The 11,978-nt window shown below is 36.6% G+C and overlaps 1 long non-coding RNA gene across 4 annotated transcripts in view; it reads right to left on the bottom strand.

Moving 5' to 3' along the window:
• Positions 1-425: 425 nt before the first annotated feature.
• LOC140946088 (uncharacterized) overlaps positions 426-11,978 on the bottom strand; it is a 70,242-nt gene continuing 58,689 nt past the window's right edge. For 2 of the 4 annotated variants that reach the window (XR_012166808.1, XR_012166806.1), the window contains 4 exons: positions 5,129-5,194; positions 4,163-4,273; positions 1,740-1,882; positions 426-1,349 (listed from right to left, as the gene is read on the bottom strand). This is a non-coding gene — a long non-coding RNA (uncharacterized lncRNA). Of the gene's footprint in view, positions 1,350-1,739; positions 1,883-4,162; positions 4,274-5,128; positions 5,195-9,124; positions 9,154-11,978 lie in introns of all 4 variants that reach the window. The other 2 variants (XR_012166811.1, XR_012166809.1) reach the window with 2 other exon arrangements.

Raw genomic sequence — 11,978 nt, 5'->3', positions numbered from 1 at the left:
ACCTACCAGGCTGCAGACAAGGAACAGATGTAGTTAAGACAGATATTTAATTTGACAAGGCCTTTTTTACTAATTATGAATAAAATGAGAACATAATATTATGGTAAGATTCATACTAGTAATATGCTGAAAAAACCATATGCAAAAAGTGCTGAATTAAACTGTTATTAAATTCCTTGTGAAAGGCCTGCGTATCACCACGGAAAACGGTTTATTATATAGATACTGATGAAATACCAGGATTTTTCCTTTTACGAAAAAATATCTTCATCGCGCGCAGTGAAGATACTATTTTTATCTTTCACGTGTGAGGATATTGGTGTCGCCATGGTTAGTAGCATGATTAGCTAATTACAAGAGAGCTTCCCGTTTTTAATAGAGTTTTCGAAGCTTTCACGACAAACTGAACTTCTCCGGACCCTGTGGAACAGGCTGAACATTTTTATTTTCTCATTGGTTTATTGATTAAGCCTTAGTTCACACACCGGATAGCTTTTCGTGTCGACACTCTCTTCTCCGCAGATGCATCCGCAGATGAGCTTCAAGTTGTGTTTTATGTAGGAATTTCATCAGTATCTATAAAATAAAAAGAACATTATATGGCCGCGCGGGGATACGAATTTTATCTTCTCGTGCTGAAAGTATCGCTCACTCGTTCGCTCCGCTCACTCGTGAGAGATACTTTCAGCACTCGAAGATAAAATTCGTATCCCCGCGCGGCCATGTAATATCCTCTATTTCTATAGCTTCAATTTGCCATACCAGATGTCTGATGGGCGAAAAACTATAACCAGAATCTGTTTTAAAGTACAACTCCAAGTAGTGATTAACCAATATGAGTAGGAAGAGAGTCAAAATACTAAATCTGAAATGCAACACTCTCACGGTGACCATGAATATCTGGACAGAACAGGCCAGAAGATTAGCCAGTGAATTAACGATGAAAAGTAAAATTGAGATCAAACAGCGAAACAGAGACGGGGACAGAGGACAGTTTTGTTATGATCTCCCTATGGTTTTTCAATAATATTTTGTCATGCGGCTACACTGAGCTCCAGAAGTGTACAACATTAAACTACTGTAAAAAAGTTGTAGACACTTTATTGCTTATAATTAAGCAATATACAAATGTAAATACAATATTGCTAAGTATTAGGTATTAAAATTAAGTGGATGTTTGTGCTACTTTAATAATTGGGTTTGTAAACATTCCTCTAAGTCTATTAATTTTGTTGTGTACAACACCATTCCATCAAGTTGTCTACTTTTTTTCTTATTCCCTCCTTTAATTGGAAAAACCAGGGCATCAGCAACTGCTTAAGAGGGTATATGTTGCTTTTAATGATTCCCTAGAAAAGACAAAAAAAAAATCATTTATGAAAATAAGGTACGCACTCCTCCCAGCCTAAAACACGTCCGATCCAACAAAAATAATTATTGTCTGCAAAAGTACAATCCCATCGGCTGCCATTTCCTGCCAGCACAACCTTCTGTGTTAATGGTGAGTGGTCTCTTGCAGCTGTACAGTGATGCAGTCTAGAAGTGCGTGTGTGTTACTGTTAACATATTCAATAATTACATCTATACTATTCAGAGGAAGTACTCCATTTCAAAGTGGCAGCAGCCAGAAACATCAGATTTTCTCAAAATCTCTGTAGTAAATAGTGAGTGTGTACATGTACATTCAGTCTGTAAAAACACTGGCAATCTGTTAGTTTAATTATTAATGATTAACTTACATCTTCATCGTACAGCTGTTCAATCCATTGCACTGGGTCAGTGGTTTCAGTTGTCCCTAAATAACTTGTTCTTAATTTTGCTTGTACTTTGTGTGCTATTTCTCTTCTGTGGCACTGTAATCTTGAAATCCATATATATGTGGCTGTAAACAGAAAGAAAAAACACTTCACTTTCTTTGTGACAGCTCATTCTGTGTAGGGTTTCCTCTCTGAGTATTGTCACTTGCACTGGATGTCTAAAAGGCCTTGATGGATAGAAATTGTACATAAAATGTATACAACTAATTAACCAATAACAAAACTTGCCTTGCTTAGCCTTTCCTTACATAATTATGTAGGTTAAAAATCAACTTTGTTCCAGCTGTTTGAGGTATTATAACTTGCAATGCTGTATTAACATTTATCTTCCCTGCTAGCAGTCTCTTTCCCCTGGTACTGCAGAAGACTAGGGAAAAGTCAGCCTTCTTTTAGCAGGGGGACGATATTATCCACACACAGGAAACTATAATTTTTTAACACACATGTAATGTAGTTATTTCATACATGTAGTTTAGTTTAGGTAAAGCTATCCTACAAAATGAGCATGGTACCAAAAAGAATATATCCTTTTTGAGGATAGTTTGAACAACTCACAAAGCATACCCTGCTAATTCTGCTCAACACTCCCATAAACTTTACTGATGGGAGTGCCCAGGCCTACCTGTCTGCTAAATGTATGAGAAAGTCTTGGCAGTGGTTGCTATAATATTTTGATTTAGAATACCATAGGGAAATGTATTGCCTTTTTTTTTTAAGGGACTAGCCATTAGCAAAGTGATGTCCTGGGAGGGGGGGGGGGGGGGGGGGCTGAAAAAACTAAGACTAAACTAAAGAAACTAAGAGTCATCACTCAGCAAAACCATGAAATTGATTCAGTCAACCCAGCTTGGAGTTGATAATCCAACTGGACCACAAGAAAAAGACCTTTGTCTTTTAAAACGTTCTCCCTTTGCTCATATAAAATTATTGTCTACATTTGATAATAAAAAGCAATAAATTATCGTATTCAGAGGGAGAAGTGTATAATAAAATAATGTTAACTTGTCTTAGCCCTGATCGCCACAACCCACACGACCTCTAATCCCTACTGAGAGTTTATTTATACAACTTATGTTAGAAGGAAACAAAAAAATAAACAACAAATTTAAGTAGTTTTAACTCTATTCTTCATAAAAAAATAATCACAATGGGAAGTCATAAAAAAAACACTTTGTGTTGGACTGTGCACCTCTGAGGGTCTAGATTATTTCATTCATTTTTCTAGGGGCTGGGGAGGGGGGGGGGGGAGAGTGGTGGAGGGAGGCAGGCAGGCAGGTATGCCCCAGCCACCTAGATTCTAAGAGGGTTTTAGTGACCTTTTATCCATAGTCTGTAGCACTTCCCATGACACATGGGTAGCCACCTTTGTCCTTATATCAGACACTGAATATATTGAAACAGAACTCTCCGTGAATTATCAAAAAAAAAAAAAAAGAAAAAGAAAAAAGACACAAGTGCAAGCATTGTCACATAAAAAAGGTATTTTATAGTGGAGGTGTATGAAACCTGTTATTTTCAACATTTTTAGTTTTCTGATGAAATCTAGGGAATGATGTGTATGCAACTGCAATTAAAAAAATTGTTCATGGGATTTCACCTGAAAATAAATATCATTCACAGACACGTTGTGGGTGGAGAAAAAAAATTTCTACAGACTGAAAATCTTTGAGCCTCCATAACTAGCCAGCTTGTTTTTGTGCTTGGGAGTTTTGGCGGCAAAGCCACAAGACGTGAGCGTCTCCTCCTTATTCTCCACATGGCTTTACAGCTCGAACTCTACCAAAACTTTGTGGACACTTTCATTTCCTCCAGCTACGTAGGCTAAAAATGGCCCCTCTCCATCGCTTAAAATTCAAATGCTCCGTCCCTAATAAAGTTTAGTAGTTGTTGATGTTGTTGTCCTTTGTCAAAGGATCAGCTAACCCTTCCCACTGCACATGAAGGAAAAAATCAACATGGCTGACTGAAACACTAACCTTTACCCCCCGCCCCCAACATTTACAAAGACCGTAGAAGAATAAAAATACTTATATGAAAGTGGATCATTGCAGTTATAGACGCAACTTTTGCAGTTGCAAAAAGAAAGCAGAGGTCAAGGGTTTGAATCCCGTACCAGCCTGAATTTTATTCTTTCAGGCTTTCTTTTCGCAACTGCAAAAGTATAATTGCGTCTATAACTGCAATGATCTACTTTCATATAATTCTTCAGCCTGCAGTTAACAAATATGATTTTCATATATTCATGTACAGTAACTTCAATAAAAATACTCTCATACAGTTAATAAATTATTCCTTTGTTGTTACATACTTGTACATGTACATGAAGTATAAAACTGAACCATTACCTTGCTTTCAATTTGGTTGCATTTTTTTCTGCAAGCCTTTATGGCTCACACACGAACTCTGCGAGGCCAATTTTTAAACAGTCAAACATTCCACTATATCAATTAGGGTATCTGTAAGTAAACAATAGAAAAACACTGAGAACATTAGGCAAGGTGTCTTTAAGCACTTGCACAGAAATATTCATTAAACTACAAATGTTGTAGCAGCAACTTTTATGCTTAATTTACATTATCTACTACAATATGCAGCCTGTGTATTACAGCTGTATGTTAACTCATAATTACACCATATATGCTGTAGTGGTATATAATATCTACATAATGACCAGCCTCCTCTCTATCAGCAATATTTTATTGAATATGTTGTTTACCTGTTTTAATTTTTGGTCTATTTGTATTTCAATTCAACACATATATAATACTATTACTGTATTTATACGATTAACCGCCCTGGGCGCTTATTAAATTTTTGGACCTTGAGAGTGGGCGCTTATTCGAGGTGGGCACTTATTCAAGGCTGGGCGCTTATTAAATTTTCACTATTTTCAGCAAGTGTAGTATGTTTATTTTGCGACAAATCAAAAAAAGGTAATAACAAAACGCGAAGATGCAACAAAGCAAGTTTCTGTAAAATACCCTAAAGAAAACTCCGTCTTCGGGGAAGTCTCTTATTAGTACTTATTCATTTTTGTTGGGTGGGAGGGAGAAGGGGGTGGGTTTAGGTTGTGGGCGCTTATTTGAGTTTGAGTGGAAGGGGGAGGGGGTGGGCACTTATTCGAGGCTGGGCGCTTATTAACTTTTTCTGCCTTTAGGATGGGCACTTATTCGAGGCGGGTGCTAATTCGAGGTTGGGCGCTTATTCGAATAAAATTAATACGGTACTCTTACATTGTATGAGAGATTTCTAATAACAAATTCTCATTTCAAGACAATATTCTTTGACTGTTAAATGCCCCAATCAGGTACCTTAAATCCTCCAAAAACTTTGCTACAGATATCTTGGTTGTGTTTCACAACAGGACACATCCTCTGCTGTGAAGATTAAACAAAAAAACATGATAAGTCCTTCGAGGCAAAAATTAATAATATTAGTTTGTGGTTACTTGAAATTTTTTGCCTTCCAATGTCAAGAACACAAGAAACTTTTAACCTTTTTCTTTGCACCTGTATTTTCTAACTGTGCATTTTTAGGCTTACAGCTGTACGTACCATGAAAACAATGGTATATAAACCAACCGTCAGAAAGAGGAGAAATCATTAATTTTGAACATGTATTAAGTGCCCCCCAGCTTAGGTTTTCTCCATCTTGCACTGTTCTCATGACTATAATAACCAAAAATAGCTTGCACTTTTACTTTTTATGTTATAAAAACAAAAACATTGGTGGGGTGCAGATGCGGAATGGCAGATAATAATTAAAAAGGTAATTGAGGTCCTGCAATTTGGAATGCTGATCTGTTGTACGTGTATGCCAGGAAGGTTCTTAAACCTGAACAAAATTGTTGTGACCACAACATACTCTGCTTTACAAAAATTAATAGTAATTATATTGATATTATAAGAAATTTGATGCTGATCACTGTTAGGGCTTAAAGGGTTAAAACATCACTCAGGTTAATCAAACATAAAGGTTCTAAGAATAACAAAACATTATCACTAAGAAAAAAAAGTCTTCAATGTTAAAAAATTCTCCTCATCAGTACCAAGATAGGAAATGTGAGGAAAACAGTGTGGAGAATATTTACTGTATATTCATCTTGATAAGTGAAATGAAATAGAATATTTAATTAAACAAATGTACCTGCATGTTCCAACAGCCATGACCAAAAACTGATGCACTCAATTTCAAAGAAACAGGCAAAAGTGTAATACATGTATTATTCCTTTAATTTATAAGTATCTAAGCACAAACTAACTAATTATCACCATTCCAAATTTGTTTTTATAAACCACACAAAAATTTAAGTCAGCAAGATTTACTTATTAATTTTTTGGTCAAAAATGTTTTGTCTACACCTGTTACTTATGTTAAAGCTTTAACTATGATTCATTCACTATATAAGGAGGGGGACATTGGGGGGGTCTGAACACCGCAACACCGCAAAAAATTTTGCCGAACACCGCATCACCGCAAGAAAAGTCGCTGCATCACCGTCACCGCAATATCTATTTTCAGTCTGATGATTTTAGCGTCAGTACAAGATAAAGCTTTCAACATTTTGCCTTTGACATAATGAGGCCAAAGCTGTAGTTACTCTGCCTATGCCTTTCGATCTTGGTTGTTACCTACACTTTGACTCTAGAATCCTAGAAGATCTATGAACTTGAGCTTGCTTGAATTCTATACTCTATTCAGATCCTGTTTAGGGCAGAGAGGCCAAATTACATAAACCAGCGGCACGTCCCTGCATAGGTCATATATCGAATATCTTTAATTTTCAAACCCAGAACAGCCCGCGACTCATTTATTCTAGCCAAAACTAGTTTTCGCGTTACCACGTTGGCTTGAAATTTTATTCTTTCTTTATTTTTTTTTCTCTGTTATTTCTTTTTTAAACAAAAAAAAAAAATACACCTTACCCCTCCCCCTTGTCCCTCCCCTCTAGTCTCCCGCGGCCCGTTCACGCGCTTGATATCAATGCTATTTGACCCATTTGAGAAAGTTGACAAAAATAGGTCAAATAGTGATCCAAACAGCGTCTTAAAGGTCCCAGAAGATCGAACGACCTTGGAGTGGGTTTAGACAGATATCAGATTGACCTCCGTACAACCTTATACAGTTTAGACTAGCTACGATATTCAGATACAGAGACAATGCGTGTTACTTGCCAACAAACTTCGCGAGTCTCTTTTCCTCCTTGTCTATGGAGCATCGAAATTTGTTTTTCCACCTATAGTCTTCTCCACCTTTGCCCTCCTCGTAAAAAAAAGCTACACAATGAACTACGGATTCAGGATCGACAGGATCAGCTGCGTCAGTCGCAAGGTTATCGCTCATCTTGCCTGACGGACGTACATGTGGCGATCCGGGTCGCGAAGGTCACGTTGCTTATCAAGTTACTTAATATAAATGAAAAAACAGGCTTAGGATTGGTGACGGGCAGCGTATTTAATATTAACTAGAGAATATTAGAGGACCCTTAGAGTGTATTTTATTTCAAATCAAACATGATGGAGGCTAAATTTAGAACTAACAAGCTTCAAAATGGAAACTGCGACACCGCAGATAACTTCGTTTCACCGAACACCGCAGACTTTAAGACGCAAACATCGCACACCGTGAGGTTTAAGAACACCGCAACACCGCAAGCTGAGATTTTATTCACCGCAACACCGCATGAAAAAATGCCCAACACCGCAACACCGCAAATCCCCAAGGTCCCCCTCTATAAGCATTACATCATTTACATGTACAAATCTTTGTGGTAATATTAGTGCAGTGTATGCTAAAACCAGTTGCAAAAATGTTGCTCTGCAAGATACTCTGAAGAAAAACCGGCCTTTCTTATTTCAAATCGCTGTTAGTCTCACTAATGTGTGCGATATAATGCTCACCTCTCTCCACCCCTCCTTTCAAAGTTGTTCCTCCAGGTTTTGACCATGATCTTTTCTTGCTTGAAATTTTGGAGGGGAGAAATGGGGATCACAAGCACAAGATCATTGACAGGCCATTAAGCCAAAAAAAGGTACACTATCTCAAGTATTTTTGCAACTGGTTGTAGATTTGCTCGGTGCAGCATGTATGAAAGCTTACTACACTGTAAAAGGGTTTACAATAAACGGAAATTGTAAAAACAAGGTGCTGGTACATGTATTATTGGGAGTAATTTTAAATCAATAGTGAAAGGAACAACAAAAATGACAAAAAAAAACAATATTCTTTTGATGAGATTCTGGGGTTTCAAATCCAAGACTCAACTCAGTAGATAATTTAACCCTTTTTATAAAAGAATTATCTTGATGAATCATCAGCACTTTTATATGCTGAAAGACATGTTACTGTGCTCATTTGTTTACAAGAAACTTGCCAGGTGTATTTGAGTGGCATTACATGTATGTGCAAAATTATAATCACTAAGCAAAACAAAAGAAATAAATTATATTGAGTTGATCTCAGGTGACGCAAGAAACAGCAGTTTTTCCTAATAGTCATCAACTCTAATCAGTTTACATGTATAACTTGTTAATTATGTCTTCAGTGCAAAATTAAGTTAAACACATTTTAGTGCTGTACTTTGAACTGCAATCAAAACCTTGTTGCTGAGCAAAAAGTTCAAACTCCTCAAAACTAGACCCAGAACTGTAAGGCTTCTTGTAGAAATAAACTTTGCTTACGAGAATACAAAGAGGTGCTTTAGTACGTGAAGGGTAATTGGGTTTCATTCAGGAGAAGGCAAAATTCTTGGGTAGAAGTACATTAGTAAAGGCACAGTTAAAATGTTGAATTTCACAGGCTACATTATTTTTCGCATGTCCTTACATGAGAATAATATTAATAAACGAAAATATGTATGCATGTAAAAAATATTATAATCAATAACCTTGCATGGCAAAGATCTTACATGTACATATATGTCTTCCCTTACCCCCTTTAATATTGTAAACACTGTAGAATCGTTGTACTGTATACATTTCCAGTCAAATGAATAGATATCACAATTAATCATTCAAATACCGACATACAGTGTGTAGACAGCTACATACGACATGTACTTAATGACAACCAAGTACCTATGTGATCACAGAAACTGTACAGTAGAGATGATCTCAGACCCGATGAAAAATCCAGTTAACCATAAACAACAAGGTATGCTTGGTACAGTATAGATTCAGGATGTATTTTGTAGAAAATGTATAAAGCGAAGCTGTAGAATTTCAACATAGACAATTATGATCATGCTTAGAACTATTCTACAAAAATAAAATCAATAGCAAATGAAACAAAAATACATGTACACATACAGGTGTATGTCCAAGCTTTTTTCACTTTTCTGCCTCGAAACAAACAAAATGAACATTAAAAGGAACATTACATGTGAAGAACACTGCAGTAGTACATTACAGTGGTTTCCAATAATACGCGCCTTCAAAAGGTTTTTTCTGTTGGTTGGAACCTGAGTTTCGTGTACGTTAATCAACTGTTTCCATTGTTTCTCCCTTGCTCTGCTAGAGAAATAATTTTTTTTTATTGTTTTACTCGATGAGCAAAAAATTGCAAGAACATTTTCGAATGAAAAAAGAGTTTCCAATTTTAATTTTGCTGGGATGGAGTTTTATATAATGGTGAGGCAAAGTGGAATATACAGTCAATGAAACAAAAGATATCAGGTATTAGCAGAGAAAAAATTCTCCTCTGCAGCTTTTCTCCAAAAAGTGAATATTACATGAATGTGTATTTCTTTAAGTTGTAGACTAAAAACATCTCTGATTTCTACTTTTTGTTCTTCTTCTTCTTCTTCTTCTTAATGTTTGATTGTACAGAACTACATGACTGTATAACTTCTATAGTTATGTTTACAAGCATCGTGAATGTCGATTAAAACAACAGTATATTAGGGTTGTATAAATCTCCAAAAGGGCAAGTACAAACAGGACCCTGGACCCATGCGAGCTACAGCAAGAATGGTGAAAAAGCACACAGTGAAGGTTTATCCCTTTTTTCATTGCCATCACTGCATGACTACCACGTGAATTTTTTTCATGTTTTATGAATGACACAATACAAGGATTTTCTTTTTCTATTTGTCTGAACTATTGGCTGCCCGACCAACCTGTCACCACAACCTTTTTCTTGCATTTCTCTCAAAAATGTCTCTAAATTTTGTCCTTAGAGCTGCCAATTGATAAGAGTATTTCCATTTCAGCTCATTACAGGTCATTAGCTGATTTTATGTCTTCAAAAACTCATTAACAATTCATAAAGAAAACCAAAGACATGGCTACACTTTTTTTATGTCCAATTCTTTAAACCAAAATAACCCCAAACCTAAATATTAGTGCAAAAGTGAATTGATCTGTATCAGAGATTTTGAAGCCATTCAAAAAATTCACCTCGAGTTTTTAACCCTGATAATACGTTCCTGCTCGTTCTTTAAACAGTACATGATGTATAATGCACACTTGTACCACATTGTAGGTCCACATTAATTTTTTCTAGGTTATTCAAGCTCATTGTAGCTCATTATTAATTTATCAGTGTATAAGCTCATCGTACCTCATTCCTTGTTGTAGTAATGACAGTGTACGAGTTTTGAAAACAAATAAGTTTCATTTGCTTAACAAATAGGTGTTTGCAGCAACAATGGTCTATCCACTTATATATAAAAGGAAAAATGTTAGCAAGAAGCAGGGGAAAACGAGAAAAATTAAATGAAACCTAACATTCACATTCCCTAGTATACGTATGTACCTGAATCACTTTGCAGTTACTGGTGAACACCACAGATCCCGTCCCACATCCTTTGATAAGCTTATTCTTCTGTGGCTATAATGATGAGCACATACAATTAATTTCAATAAGGGTAATGACCTACCGTAATCTTAAATGGATTACCTTGCAAATTAAGGGGAAACAGCACATATACAAAACATCAGTGGGAAAGTGGCATAACTGTATAGTATGCATAATGGTACTTGTCATTATTGCGTTCTTGTACCTCGAATGCGGCCCCTAATTTGTGTTGGGTGTCCTGTGCAATTAATAAGGGAGATTTTTTTGAGATTGCATTTTCGTAGTCGTCGACACACATTTACCTCACTTTGAAGCGCTTGGTTACCGGTACGTTTTGCCTTACTTTGACGTGCTAACTCATGTGGTGATTCTTGTGTCCTCGGCATTCATCTATCAAAGGTTTCCTGAGATCTGATATTCTGCCTTCGTAAAGTGTTCATCTTTCAAAAAGTTTGCTAAATCTTCGTAAAGCGTACATCAACCTGTGTTTGCTGAATCATCCAAAGCGTTCATCTTTCAGAAGTTTGCTGTTAAATTTTACTTTGGATTAAGCCTTCATATTTTTCAGCGTGGTTCGTAACTGTCTTTGGAAAATGTCTGCGACTCCTGGTGCATGCATCAAACCGGGTTTAGTTTGGCGGCCATTGTGCCACAACGTAAATTTACTGAGTTGTGTAGCTAGGCGGCCGTTGTGTCACAAAGTAAATCTACCAAGTTGTCTACCGAGATGTGAAGCTCAGCAGCGCCGCCATTTCATCATGACTTGTGATATTTTCAGCACCGGACAAATGGACACTTTATTAAACTCTCTGTTATTTATTAGGAAAAACTTATAAACCACTCTCAAGTCACTGAAATCAACGTACTCGACCAAATTACTGGAAAAGTTATTGACGTGAGCCACAAACACATTCCATTAAAAGGCTTTGATAGGGTTAGTGCGAAGTTTGAATTCAGATGTGAATGCTTTTAAAACAGTAAATTCAATGTAATTCATTCTGTCAACAAGTTGATGATTGGATGCTCTTAAAAATAACAGAGGAAATTATCCGAAGAAATGTTTTTGAAGAAAGAAAAAGAATCCCGGGTTAAGCACTAATCGGCCTTTGAGCAACTGCGCCCTGCAACTTGCGCCACGAAAACAAAATGTTCTATTTACACGCCTAATGCACTCTGGCCAATGTCTCCTCCGATTACAAGCACTTGACACCGAACCATACCATATCTCTTCAAAACCTTCTTATAACGTGGTACACAGTTTAAATAGAGGTTTCACTGTACGCAACCCTTAAGTTCAAAATATACCATAATCATATTTATCTATATCACAGCCACCCTTCCCCCTCAACTGCTACCTGTACACCT

This window comes from Porites lutea, chromosome 1 (genome assembly GCF_958299795.1).
Source record: "Porites lutea chromosome 1, jaPorLute2.1, whole genome shotgun sequence".
Lineage (NCBI taxonomy): Eukaryota > Metazoa > Cnidaria > Anthozoa > Scleractinia > Poritidae > Porites > Porites lutea.
This window is presented reverse-complemented; position numbering and strand designations above follow the sequence as displayed.